The sequence below is a fragment of the Ursus arctos genome, unplaced genomic scaffold (assembly GCF_023065955.2).
Source record: "Ursus arctos isolate Adak ecotype North America unplaced genomic scaffold, UrsArc2.0 scaffold_4, whole genome shotgun sequence".
Classification (NCBI taxonomy): Eukaryota; Metazoa; Chordata; class Mammalia; order Carnivora; family Ursidae; genus Ursus; species Ursus arctos.
This window is the reverse complement of record NW_026623056.1, coordinates 23,073,016-23,082,451: the sequence shown is the minus strand read 5'-3', so window position 1 is coordinate 23,082,451 and position 9,436 is coordinate 23,073,016. Positions and strand designations below refer to the sequence as shown.

General features: G+C 37.0%; 1 pseudogene; it reads left to right on the top strand.

Moving 5' to 3' along the window:
• Positions 1 to 8,641: 8,641 nt before the first annotated feature.
• LOC125281467 (glyceraldehyde-3-phosphate dehydrogenase-like) lies at positions 8,642 to 9,158 on the top strand (annotated as a pseudogene).
• Positions 9,159 to 9,436: the final 278 nt, after the last annotated feature.

Below are 9,436 nucleotides of genomic sequence, written 5' to 3'. Positions count from 1 at the left end.
ATCTTACAAAAACCAAAAAACTTCTGAAAATGTGCTACTGTAAGATCCAAAAGGAAACTCCAGGAATCTGTTTTAAGACTTTCATTAGAATCAAAGAAGTTATGACTTCTGTGAAATGGATCTGACAGGAAGAAGGGGAACTTAGGCTGATGAAAATGGAGACAGAGGAGATAAGCAAAGATGGAAAGGACACAGAAATAAAGTGGTGGAGTATGAATCTTCACTGAAAGTATCAAATCAATGATACAGCTCACAAACTTGAAACTCTCAGAATGGGGACAAAAAAGGGCAAAAGGCAATTTTCTATAAAAGGTGAAAGATACGATTGATATGGCCAGTGACTAAACCAACAGCCTATAGATAATGGATAGTCCTGGGGGAGAGACAGAAACAAGGAATGAAAAATGTTACCAAATTCTAATGCTAATATTAATACTATGAAATAATTAGAGCTAACATTTATTAAGTGCCTACTATTCCTCAAGCTATGTGCCCTGTATTTTATTTAGATTATTAAATTCAATACACACAATGGACCACTGCGTAGATTTATATTAACCCTATTTCAGAAATAAGAAAATTGAGCTTAAAAGCATGTAAGAATATTCCCTGAGGTTATTAAATAAAGCTTTCCTCATAGGATTTTATTTTTTTAAAATCAATAAAAACATGACTATATAGATCTTGTCAACATTTTTGTACTGTCGATTAAAGAAAAATAATATACATATATTCTAGCTTCATTTACTGTCTCTATCTTCCTCCTTCCCTCCCTACCCCGTTAAACAATTCTAACTTGATTTGTCCCACCAGCACAACAAAATAGGAGAGACATCTATTTCCTTAACAGCTATTTTCAGATGTAGTTTGCTTGACCTGTCAGCTGTATTTGCCACTGTTAATCAACCCTTCTCAAAACTCTCTGCTTCCTTGGAACCTTGTGGTGCCACAGCACAAGATTTCACAGTGTCGTCATTTATTTTTGAGCCTCTCTTTTCTTGGGGGCAGGAGTTGGTGTTCCTTTGCTTTGGCATTCCATCTGAAAGACTTTTCTATCTCCAGTCCCCTATGGGAAGTTGTTTGGCCTTTGCCATTTATATGCCAGTGACTCTCAAGGTTGCCAAATCTCTCCTCCGAGCTCCAGACTCTGTATCTTCTTGGATGTTGATATGCATCTCACACAAAACCAATTTCTTGATTCTGGTCGTATTTTCCCAACAAAAGGCTGCATTTCCCTCAGGCTGTCCTGACATAGGAAACGGCATGCCCCCATTGGGTGCAATTATTCAAACAAACATTTTAGAGGCATCTTTGTCAGCTTGACTTCTCTGACGTTGACCTCTGAACTCTCATGGAATTTTTTCATCACTATGTTCAAATAACCCAGCTATAACTACATCTCTTCTTGTCTACCATTACTACCTCATGGTGAAACACCTAGATTATTGCACTGGTCTCTTAACAGTTCTGCCCATTTCTACGATTACAGGATTCTCCCCCACTCCACCCTTCCACTCTCTATCTATCCCCCACTCAGCTCCCAGAAGAATCCTTTTAAAATATCAATTACAGCATGTCACCCCTTGAAGTCATTATCAATGACTTTTCATCACACTTAAATAAAATCTCAAATCCTTGATCTTTCTGTGGAATATCTCTCCACGTCATTTCCTAGATGTTTCGCCTTCTTCATTCCATTCTAGTCGTCCTGGCCTTGTTGGTCCATATTCTCACCACAGGATCCTCACACTTGCTATTCCTCTGCTTAGATGGTCATTCCTCAGACATTTGCAAAGTTCATTCTCATTGCAGTTAGGTCTCTGTTCAAATTCTTTCATCAAACTATATCTCCTCCCCTAGTATAAAAGATCTATGAAGTCAGGGATGCTATCTTTTGTTCACTGGTATATTGGCTAGAACTGAGTATATGTTACATAATATTTTTTTCAATAACCAAACCTCAAATTCAACAGTTCCATCATCAGGCAGCCATCACTTTTTTTTTTTAAGATTTATTTATTTATTTTAGAGAGAGAGAGAGAGAGAGTGAGTGTGCAAGTGGTGGGGAGGGGGAGAGGGAGAGGGAGAGAGAATCCTTAAGCAGACTCCTTGCTGAGCACAGAGTCCAATGTGGGGTTTGATCCCAGGACCCTGTGATCATGACCTGAGCGGAAATCAAGAGTCAGCCACTTAATCAACTGAGTCACCCAGGTGTCCCAGGACACTATCACTTTTATCCGGATTTTAAAACTCTCAATCTCTATGCTATTACAATGTGCAGATAGCTTACTAAATTTTATCACCCTCCACCAGACCTACCACAGTGTACATACTTCTGCCTTACATTTTCAGAAGTCTTCTTCCCTCCTTCCTCTGTTGATATATTCAGTGCACTTATTCCATATCTAGCACCCAGAACTTCCTGTTAAAATGCAAATACTCCAGATTAGGAAAAAAGTATGCCATGTTGAGTTCTTCCTTTCGAAGAAGCTTCACATTCTTCACATGCTTAGGTGAGAGTTCTGTTCAGCTGGGAACTCAAGGAAATAAGAGGGTAGCTATCAGAGCCTGAATACAGTGTCACAGAGAAGTAGTTCTCAACATTTAGTCCATCACAATAACCCGAGGGCTTTTACAACACAAATTTCTGGGTTGGGATTTCTAGCTCTTCTGATATTTTAAATATGGGATAGGCCCAGAATTTGCATTTCTAACGAGTTCCTAGTAATAGTGATGATTATGGTTCAGGGACCACATTTACTCCTAGGAAGGTGACAGTAGGAAAAATGCTTATAGCTATTGGAAAGGGAAAGAAAATAAAAGGAAAGTGAGGCACCCATCAAAGACAGAGCTCTCCTAAACATATCCACTCACTTCTGTCTGACACCTTACTGTATTTGAAAGGGAGAGGGAGAGAGACAGAGACAAAGACAGAGGGATAAGAAAGAGACAGAAAAACATGGTCTATTAGGAAATAAAAACTCTAAACTGAACTTCCCTTTAAACTACTGGTGTGACCTTAAACAAATCTTTATAACTCCGAGCCTCAAATCGTTGATGTTCAGAGGGATATAAAAATATGTCTCACTTACATGAGTTGTTACAAGAATTAAATAATGTTTCTCTGTACAAAACCCTGGCACAAATTAAACTCTCAAAAAATATGTGCCCTATTTCCATTTTATAAATTTCCCAGACTTTGCACTTTCCTATATCCATGCTACTAATTATTATTTATACTCTAATCTTATACCATCACCCAAAATTAAAAATAGGAATTCTACTGTGTTTACATCCAAGCATCTCTTCCAAACTCGTCACTATGATGATTTTGTGTTTATTATAACTTCCCCAGCATGATGATGCATTTCCCAAGATTTTGTGAAACACAATAAAAAAAAAATGATACTGCAAAGCATCTACCCGCATGCTCACCTGGGGACCTGTATTCCTGGCTATAGAACTGCATTGCCAAATAGGTAGCCACATGAGCTTAGGCAAATCATTTTAACTCTGTGTTTTACCATCTGAAAATTTGGATAATACCTAGTGTTCTAGCATGTCAAGATGTTTGAAATGATATATCAGTTAAAAATGCTTTCAGTTGTCATAAATCCTGCTAGCTTGGATTGAATAAATAAGGTTTAATGTTTCTCTTTAAAAAAAAAATCTAAAAAAGGAAATCCACAGTAGTATAGGTAATCAAACATGTCATTAAGGATCCAAGTTCTCTTTATCTTTATGGTCTGTAATCCTTTGCATGGGAGTTGATAAACTTTTTCTGTAAAGGGCTGGAGAATAAATATTTTAGGTTTTTTGGGCTATAAGTAATAGCCACTACTTAACTTTGCCCTTGTAGGGTGAAAGTAACCATAGACAATACATAAATAAATGTGATTGTGTTCCAATAAAGCTTTATTTACAAAACACAGATGGTGGGTCAGTTTGGCTGATAGGCTCCACTTTACTGATCCCTCTGACCTCAAAATGTATGTTGTACCTCCAGAAATCACACGTACCTTCCAGTTAAAAACAAAGAGTCTGTTGAAGAGGGTAGAATTCAGAAAGGGCATTCCTCCATGTCTATTCCTCCCCTGGAAGCACCCATTCAGTGACTTTCTATTACATCATTTTGGTTAGAATTGTATCTATGGTGGGCCTTATTAGATGTTTACTACCATTCATGTTCATTTCATTCCAAGTAAGTACCTTCGCCTGTCTTCCCCTGTCCCTCAGAAATTAAGTGTGGCAAGTCACTTGCATTGGTCAAGAAAATTTAAGTAAAAATGATATATGTTATTTCTGAGCTGTACCTTTAGGACCCCAATGTAAAAGTTGTCACATCTTTTCCTCTTTGTCACTGTCTATAGAACATTCCAGATAACAACTATATATGACTGAGTCCCAGAGTGAGAACTCATGAGTTCACAATGACTTTCCTTGTACATGAAACCTGAGTTGAGAGCTATTGCTTTGTTTTGTAAGCCACTTATATTAGGCAGTTGTTATTACAACATAACTCAGTCGCCACTGAGATATACTAGGTCACATAGACACTGAGGAAAGTAAATGTGGCTTTTCAGTCTCTGTTATAAAGCAATGGTTCTCAATTTGTGGTCACTGGACCAGCATCAGCATGATCACTTAAGACCATGTTAGAAATGGAAATTCTTATCTCTATCTCAAACCCACTAAATCAGGAATTTGTGACTCAACAAGCTTTCTAAGTGGTTCTAAAGAATCTTTATCTCTGTAGTAAAGGAAGGAAAGGGACAGAGGGATGTAAATGACTTTTGGTTCAATACACAGTGTGTACAAAATAATGAGAAAAAACCCTCCAAAATGCTACATTACTATATCATTTGCTGCTGTATCTTTATACCCAAGAGAAAGGATATAGATGAAAGTAGATGTTGGACAAATTACATAACCTTGTTCAAATACTGTCATTATAAACTCTAACTTTTCTCAGATAAACATTTCATTTACAATTATAAATATTATTTCAGAAAAAATACATTATCCTGTTTACATAAATATAGAATGTGCGAAGACATTAGATGTATAACTTTAAAATAATTAAATTTTACTTTAACAGTTGATGTGCAAAATGCTAGTTCTGCAATGCTAGTGTTCAAGCCAATGAATAACTTAAGAAAGCCTCCAGTTGAATGTGAACTTCAGTTAAAAAATATATATATTTGTTGAAGTATCTTAAGTCTTGAGCCCAAAATAAACTGAAATACATGATTGAATCTACTTTCATTCTGTTTTACTTTTGTTAATTCTGTGAAAATGATAAAAAAAAATCATGCTTTGAAAAGTTAAACATATGTGATAATTTTATCTTAAAGTTATCTTAATGAGAGTGGAAGAAATGAGGAATAGCTATTAATTGTGAGTGACCATCCCTACTCAAATAGTCCTTCCCTTCCTGACAAATTATTGTGGTTATGTGGAAAGAAGAATGGAACATGAAGAGAAAATAAGAAGATGGTCACCTTCCCATGTCAGTCTCTCTCTCCCCATCTGAAAAATGAAGCGGTTCTACATAGCACATAAGGCACTATGTATAAAAGCAAAAATGTGTTTCCTCATATCTGTCCAACAGATATGAAAAGTAATTACTATGTGTAAATACTTTGAAAAGCATCATAAATATACATGCCATGAGATAAATATAACACCTCCAAAGAGCTTATGTTCTGATGGGGAACACAGGCAAGAAGATGAATGACCTCAGAATACCTTAATAATTGTTATAAAAGAGAGAGGACTTCCAGGGAAGAAGGCAGAGTAGGAAAATCCTAAGCTCATCTTGCCCCACAGATCCACCTAGATAACACCCACATCGATATAAATAATGTATAAAATGACCCAAAGACTGGCAGGACAGACTCTCCATAGCTAATGTAGAGAAGAGGCCACATTCAAGAGGGTAGGAAGGGCGGGAACGTATTTGGGAACAAAGCTGACCTGAGGAAGAGACACACATTGCATTCACAGAGAAAGGAGAGGAGCAAACCCTACCCCAGGCACCCTAGGCACCCTAGGCATGGGGACCTACACTGGAGAGATGAATCCCAATAACATTTGGCTTTGAAAACCAGAGGTGCTTAACATTGCAAATTCTTATAATCAATGGGGCTTAAAACCTGAACCTTTAAAAATCAATGGTCTTGGCTCTGGGAGAGCCAGAAGGTGAGGGGAAAATGAGTTTCAGCTCTTAAAGAGATAGCATAAAACAGCCCTACTAAGGTACAACATAGAAGCAGCAGTTTGAAAAATGCCTGCAGCATATAGGAGGGAGATTTGTTTACTAACCTCAAAGCTTGTGCTGGAAGGACAGGGATCTCAGAAAGACTTCTCCAAGAACAAAAGAGCTGGTTGGTGCCATCTCCCTCACCCCACTCAGCCTGGATACAGGGATACTTGTGAGAATGAGTACAACATGAAAACTCTCCACCAAGCTTTATAAATAAATTTAAATATAAATATTTATATATAAGTATAAATATTTATAAATAAGTATTTTTTTAAATTTATCTATAAATAAATAATGAATAAAAATTAAAAAAAATAAAATCAATAAGGAAACAGTGGCTTTGAATGACACATTGGGCCAGATTGTCCTAACATATATTCAGAACATTCCACCTAAAACAGCAGAATACACATTCTTTTCAAATGCATATGGAACATTCTCCAGAACAGATCACATATTAGGCCATGATGTGTATCTCAACAAATTTAAAAAGATCAAAGTCATACCATGCATCTTTTCTGATTACAATGCTATTGAACTAGAAGCCAACCACAAGAAAAAATATGGAAAGACCACAAATACATGGAGGTTAAATAACATGTTATTTAACAATGAATGGGTCAACCAAGAAATCAAAGAGGAATTGAAAAAAATACATGGAGACAAATGAAAATAAAAACACAATGGTCCAAAATCTTTGGGATGCAACAAAAGCTATTCTAAGAGGGAAGTTTATAGCAATACAGTCTTACCTCAAGAAGCAAGAAGAATCTCAAACAACTTACTCTTACACCTAAAGAAGCTGGAAAAAGAAGAACAAACAAAACCCAAAGCCAGAAGAAGGAAGGAAATAATAAAGATTGGAGCAGAAATACATGAAACAGAAACCAAAAAAACAATAGAACAGATAAATGAAACCAGGAGCTCATTCTCTGAGATCAACAAAATTGATAGACCTTTAGCCAGATTAGAGAGAGAGAGAGAGAGAATTCAAATAAACCAAATCAGAAATGAAAGAGAAGAAAGAAAAACCAACACCACAGAAATACAAAGGCTTATAAGAGAATATTATGAAAAATTACATGACAACAAATTGGACAACTTAGATAAAATGGATAAATTTCTACAAACAACCTTTTCGAAATTGAAAATTAGAAAATTTGAATGGACTTATTACCAGTTATTAAATTTAATTAGTAATCCAAAAACTCCCAACAAATAAAAGTCTAGGACCAGATGGCTTCACGGGTGAATTCTATCAAACATTTAAAGAAGATTTAATATTTATTCTTCTCAAACTATTCCAAAAAATAAAAGAAGAAACAAAATTTGGAAGTTTTCTGTGAGGGAGGTCAGCATTACCCTGATACCAAAACCAGACAAATACACTACAACAACAACAACAACAACAACAACTACAGGCCACTATCTCTAATGAACATAGATGAAAAAATCCTCAACAAATATTAGCAAGATGAATCCAACAATACATTTAAGAAATCATTCACAATGATCAAGTGGGATTTATTACTGGGATACAAGGGTGGATCAATATTTGTCAATCAATCAACGTTATACATCACATCAACAAGAGGAAGGATAAAAGCCACTGATCATTTGAATAGATGCAGAAACAGCGTTTGACAAATAACATCATTATGATAAAAACTCTCAACAAAGTAGATTTAGAAGGTACATATCTCAACATAATAAAGCCCATATATGAACAACCCAAAACTAACATCATACTTAATGGTAAAAAACTTCAGGATTTTCTGTTAGGATCAGGAACAAGACAAGGATGTCCACTCTCCCCATTTTTATTCAACATAGTACTGGAAGTCCTAACCGCAGCAATCAACACAAAAAGAAATAAAAGGTATCCAAATCAGTAAGGAAAAAATAAAATTTTCACTATTTGCAGTTGTTATATATGGAAAACCCTAGAGACTACACACACACACACACACACACACACACACACACACACACACACACAACTCTTAGAACTGATAAATGTATACAGTAAGGTCACAGGATGCAAAATCAATGTACAGAAATCTGCTACATTTTTATACACTAACAATGAAGTAGCAGAAAGAGAAACTAAGAAAACAGTTCTGTTTACAACTGCACCAAAAATAAAATATACAGCAGTAGACTTAACAAACAAAGTTAAAGACCTGTACTCTGAAACCTACAAAACGCTGATGAAAGAAATTAAAGAGGACACAAACAAATAGAAAGATATTCCATGCTCATGGATTGGGAGAACAAATATTGTTAAAATGTCTATACTACCCAGGTTCTCTGCTCTTCCCTTTCAACAGATAACTGTATCGTCTGGTGCAGTGCCAGCCATGTCCCCGAGACATGATGGTGAAGGTAAACAGATTTGGCCGTATGGGATGCTTGGTCACCAGAGCTATTTTAATTCTGGTAGAGTGGTTATTATTGCAGTGACCCCTCATTCACTTCATTGACCTCAACTACATGGTCTACATGTTCCAGTATGATTCCACCCTTGGCAAATTCAATGGCACAGTCAAGGCTAAGAACAGGAAACTTGTCATCAATGGAAAGCCCATCTCCGTCTTCCAGGAGTGAGATCCTGCCAACATCAAATGGGGTGATGTTGGTGCTGAGTGTGTTGTAGAGTTCGCTGTGGTCTTCATCACCATGAAGAAGGGTGAGGCTCATTTGAAGTATGGGGCCAAGAAAGTCATCATCTCTTCTCCTTCTTGCTGATGCCCCCATGTTTGTGATGGGCACAAACCATGAGAAGTAGGACAACTCCCTCAAGATTGTCAGCAATGCTTCCTGAACCACCAACTAGTTGACCCCTCTGGCCAAGGTCATCCATGACAATTTTGACATCATGGAGGTACTCTGAGAACCTGCAACTTTAACAATGACATCATTCTTCCACCTTTGATGTTGGGGCTGGCATTGCTCTCAGTGACCACTTTATCAAGCTTATTTTCCAATATGGCAATGAACTTGGCTGCACCAACAAGCCTCCAAGGAGTAAGAGCACCCTAGACTGCCAGCCCCAATAAGACCAAGAGGAAGAGAGAGGCCCTTAGCTGCTGGGGAGTCCTTGCCTCAGCGCATCTCCCAATACACTGAGAATCGCCCAACTTCTACACAGTTTCCATCCCAGACCCCCTG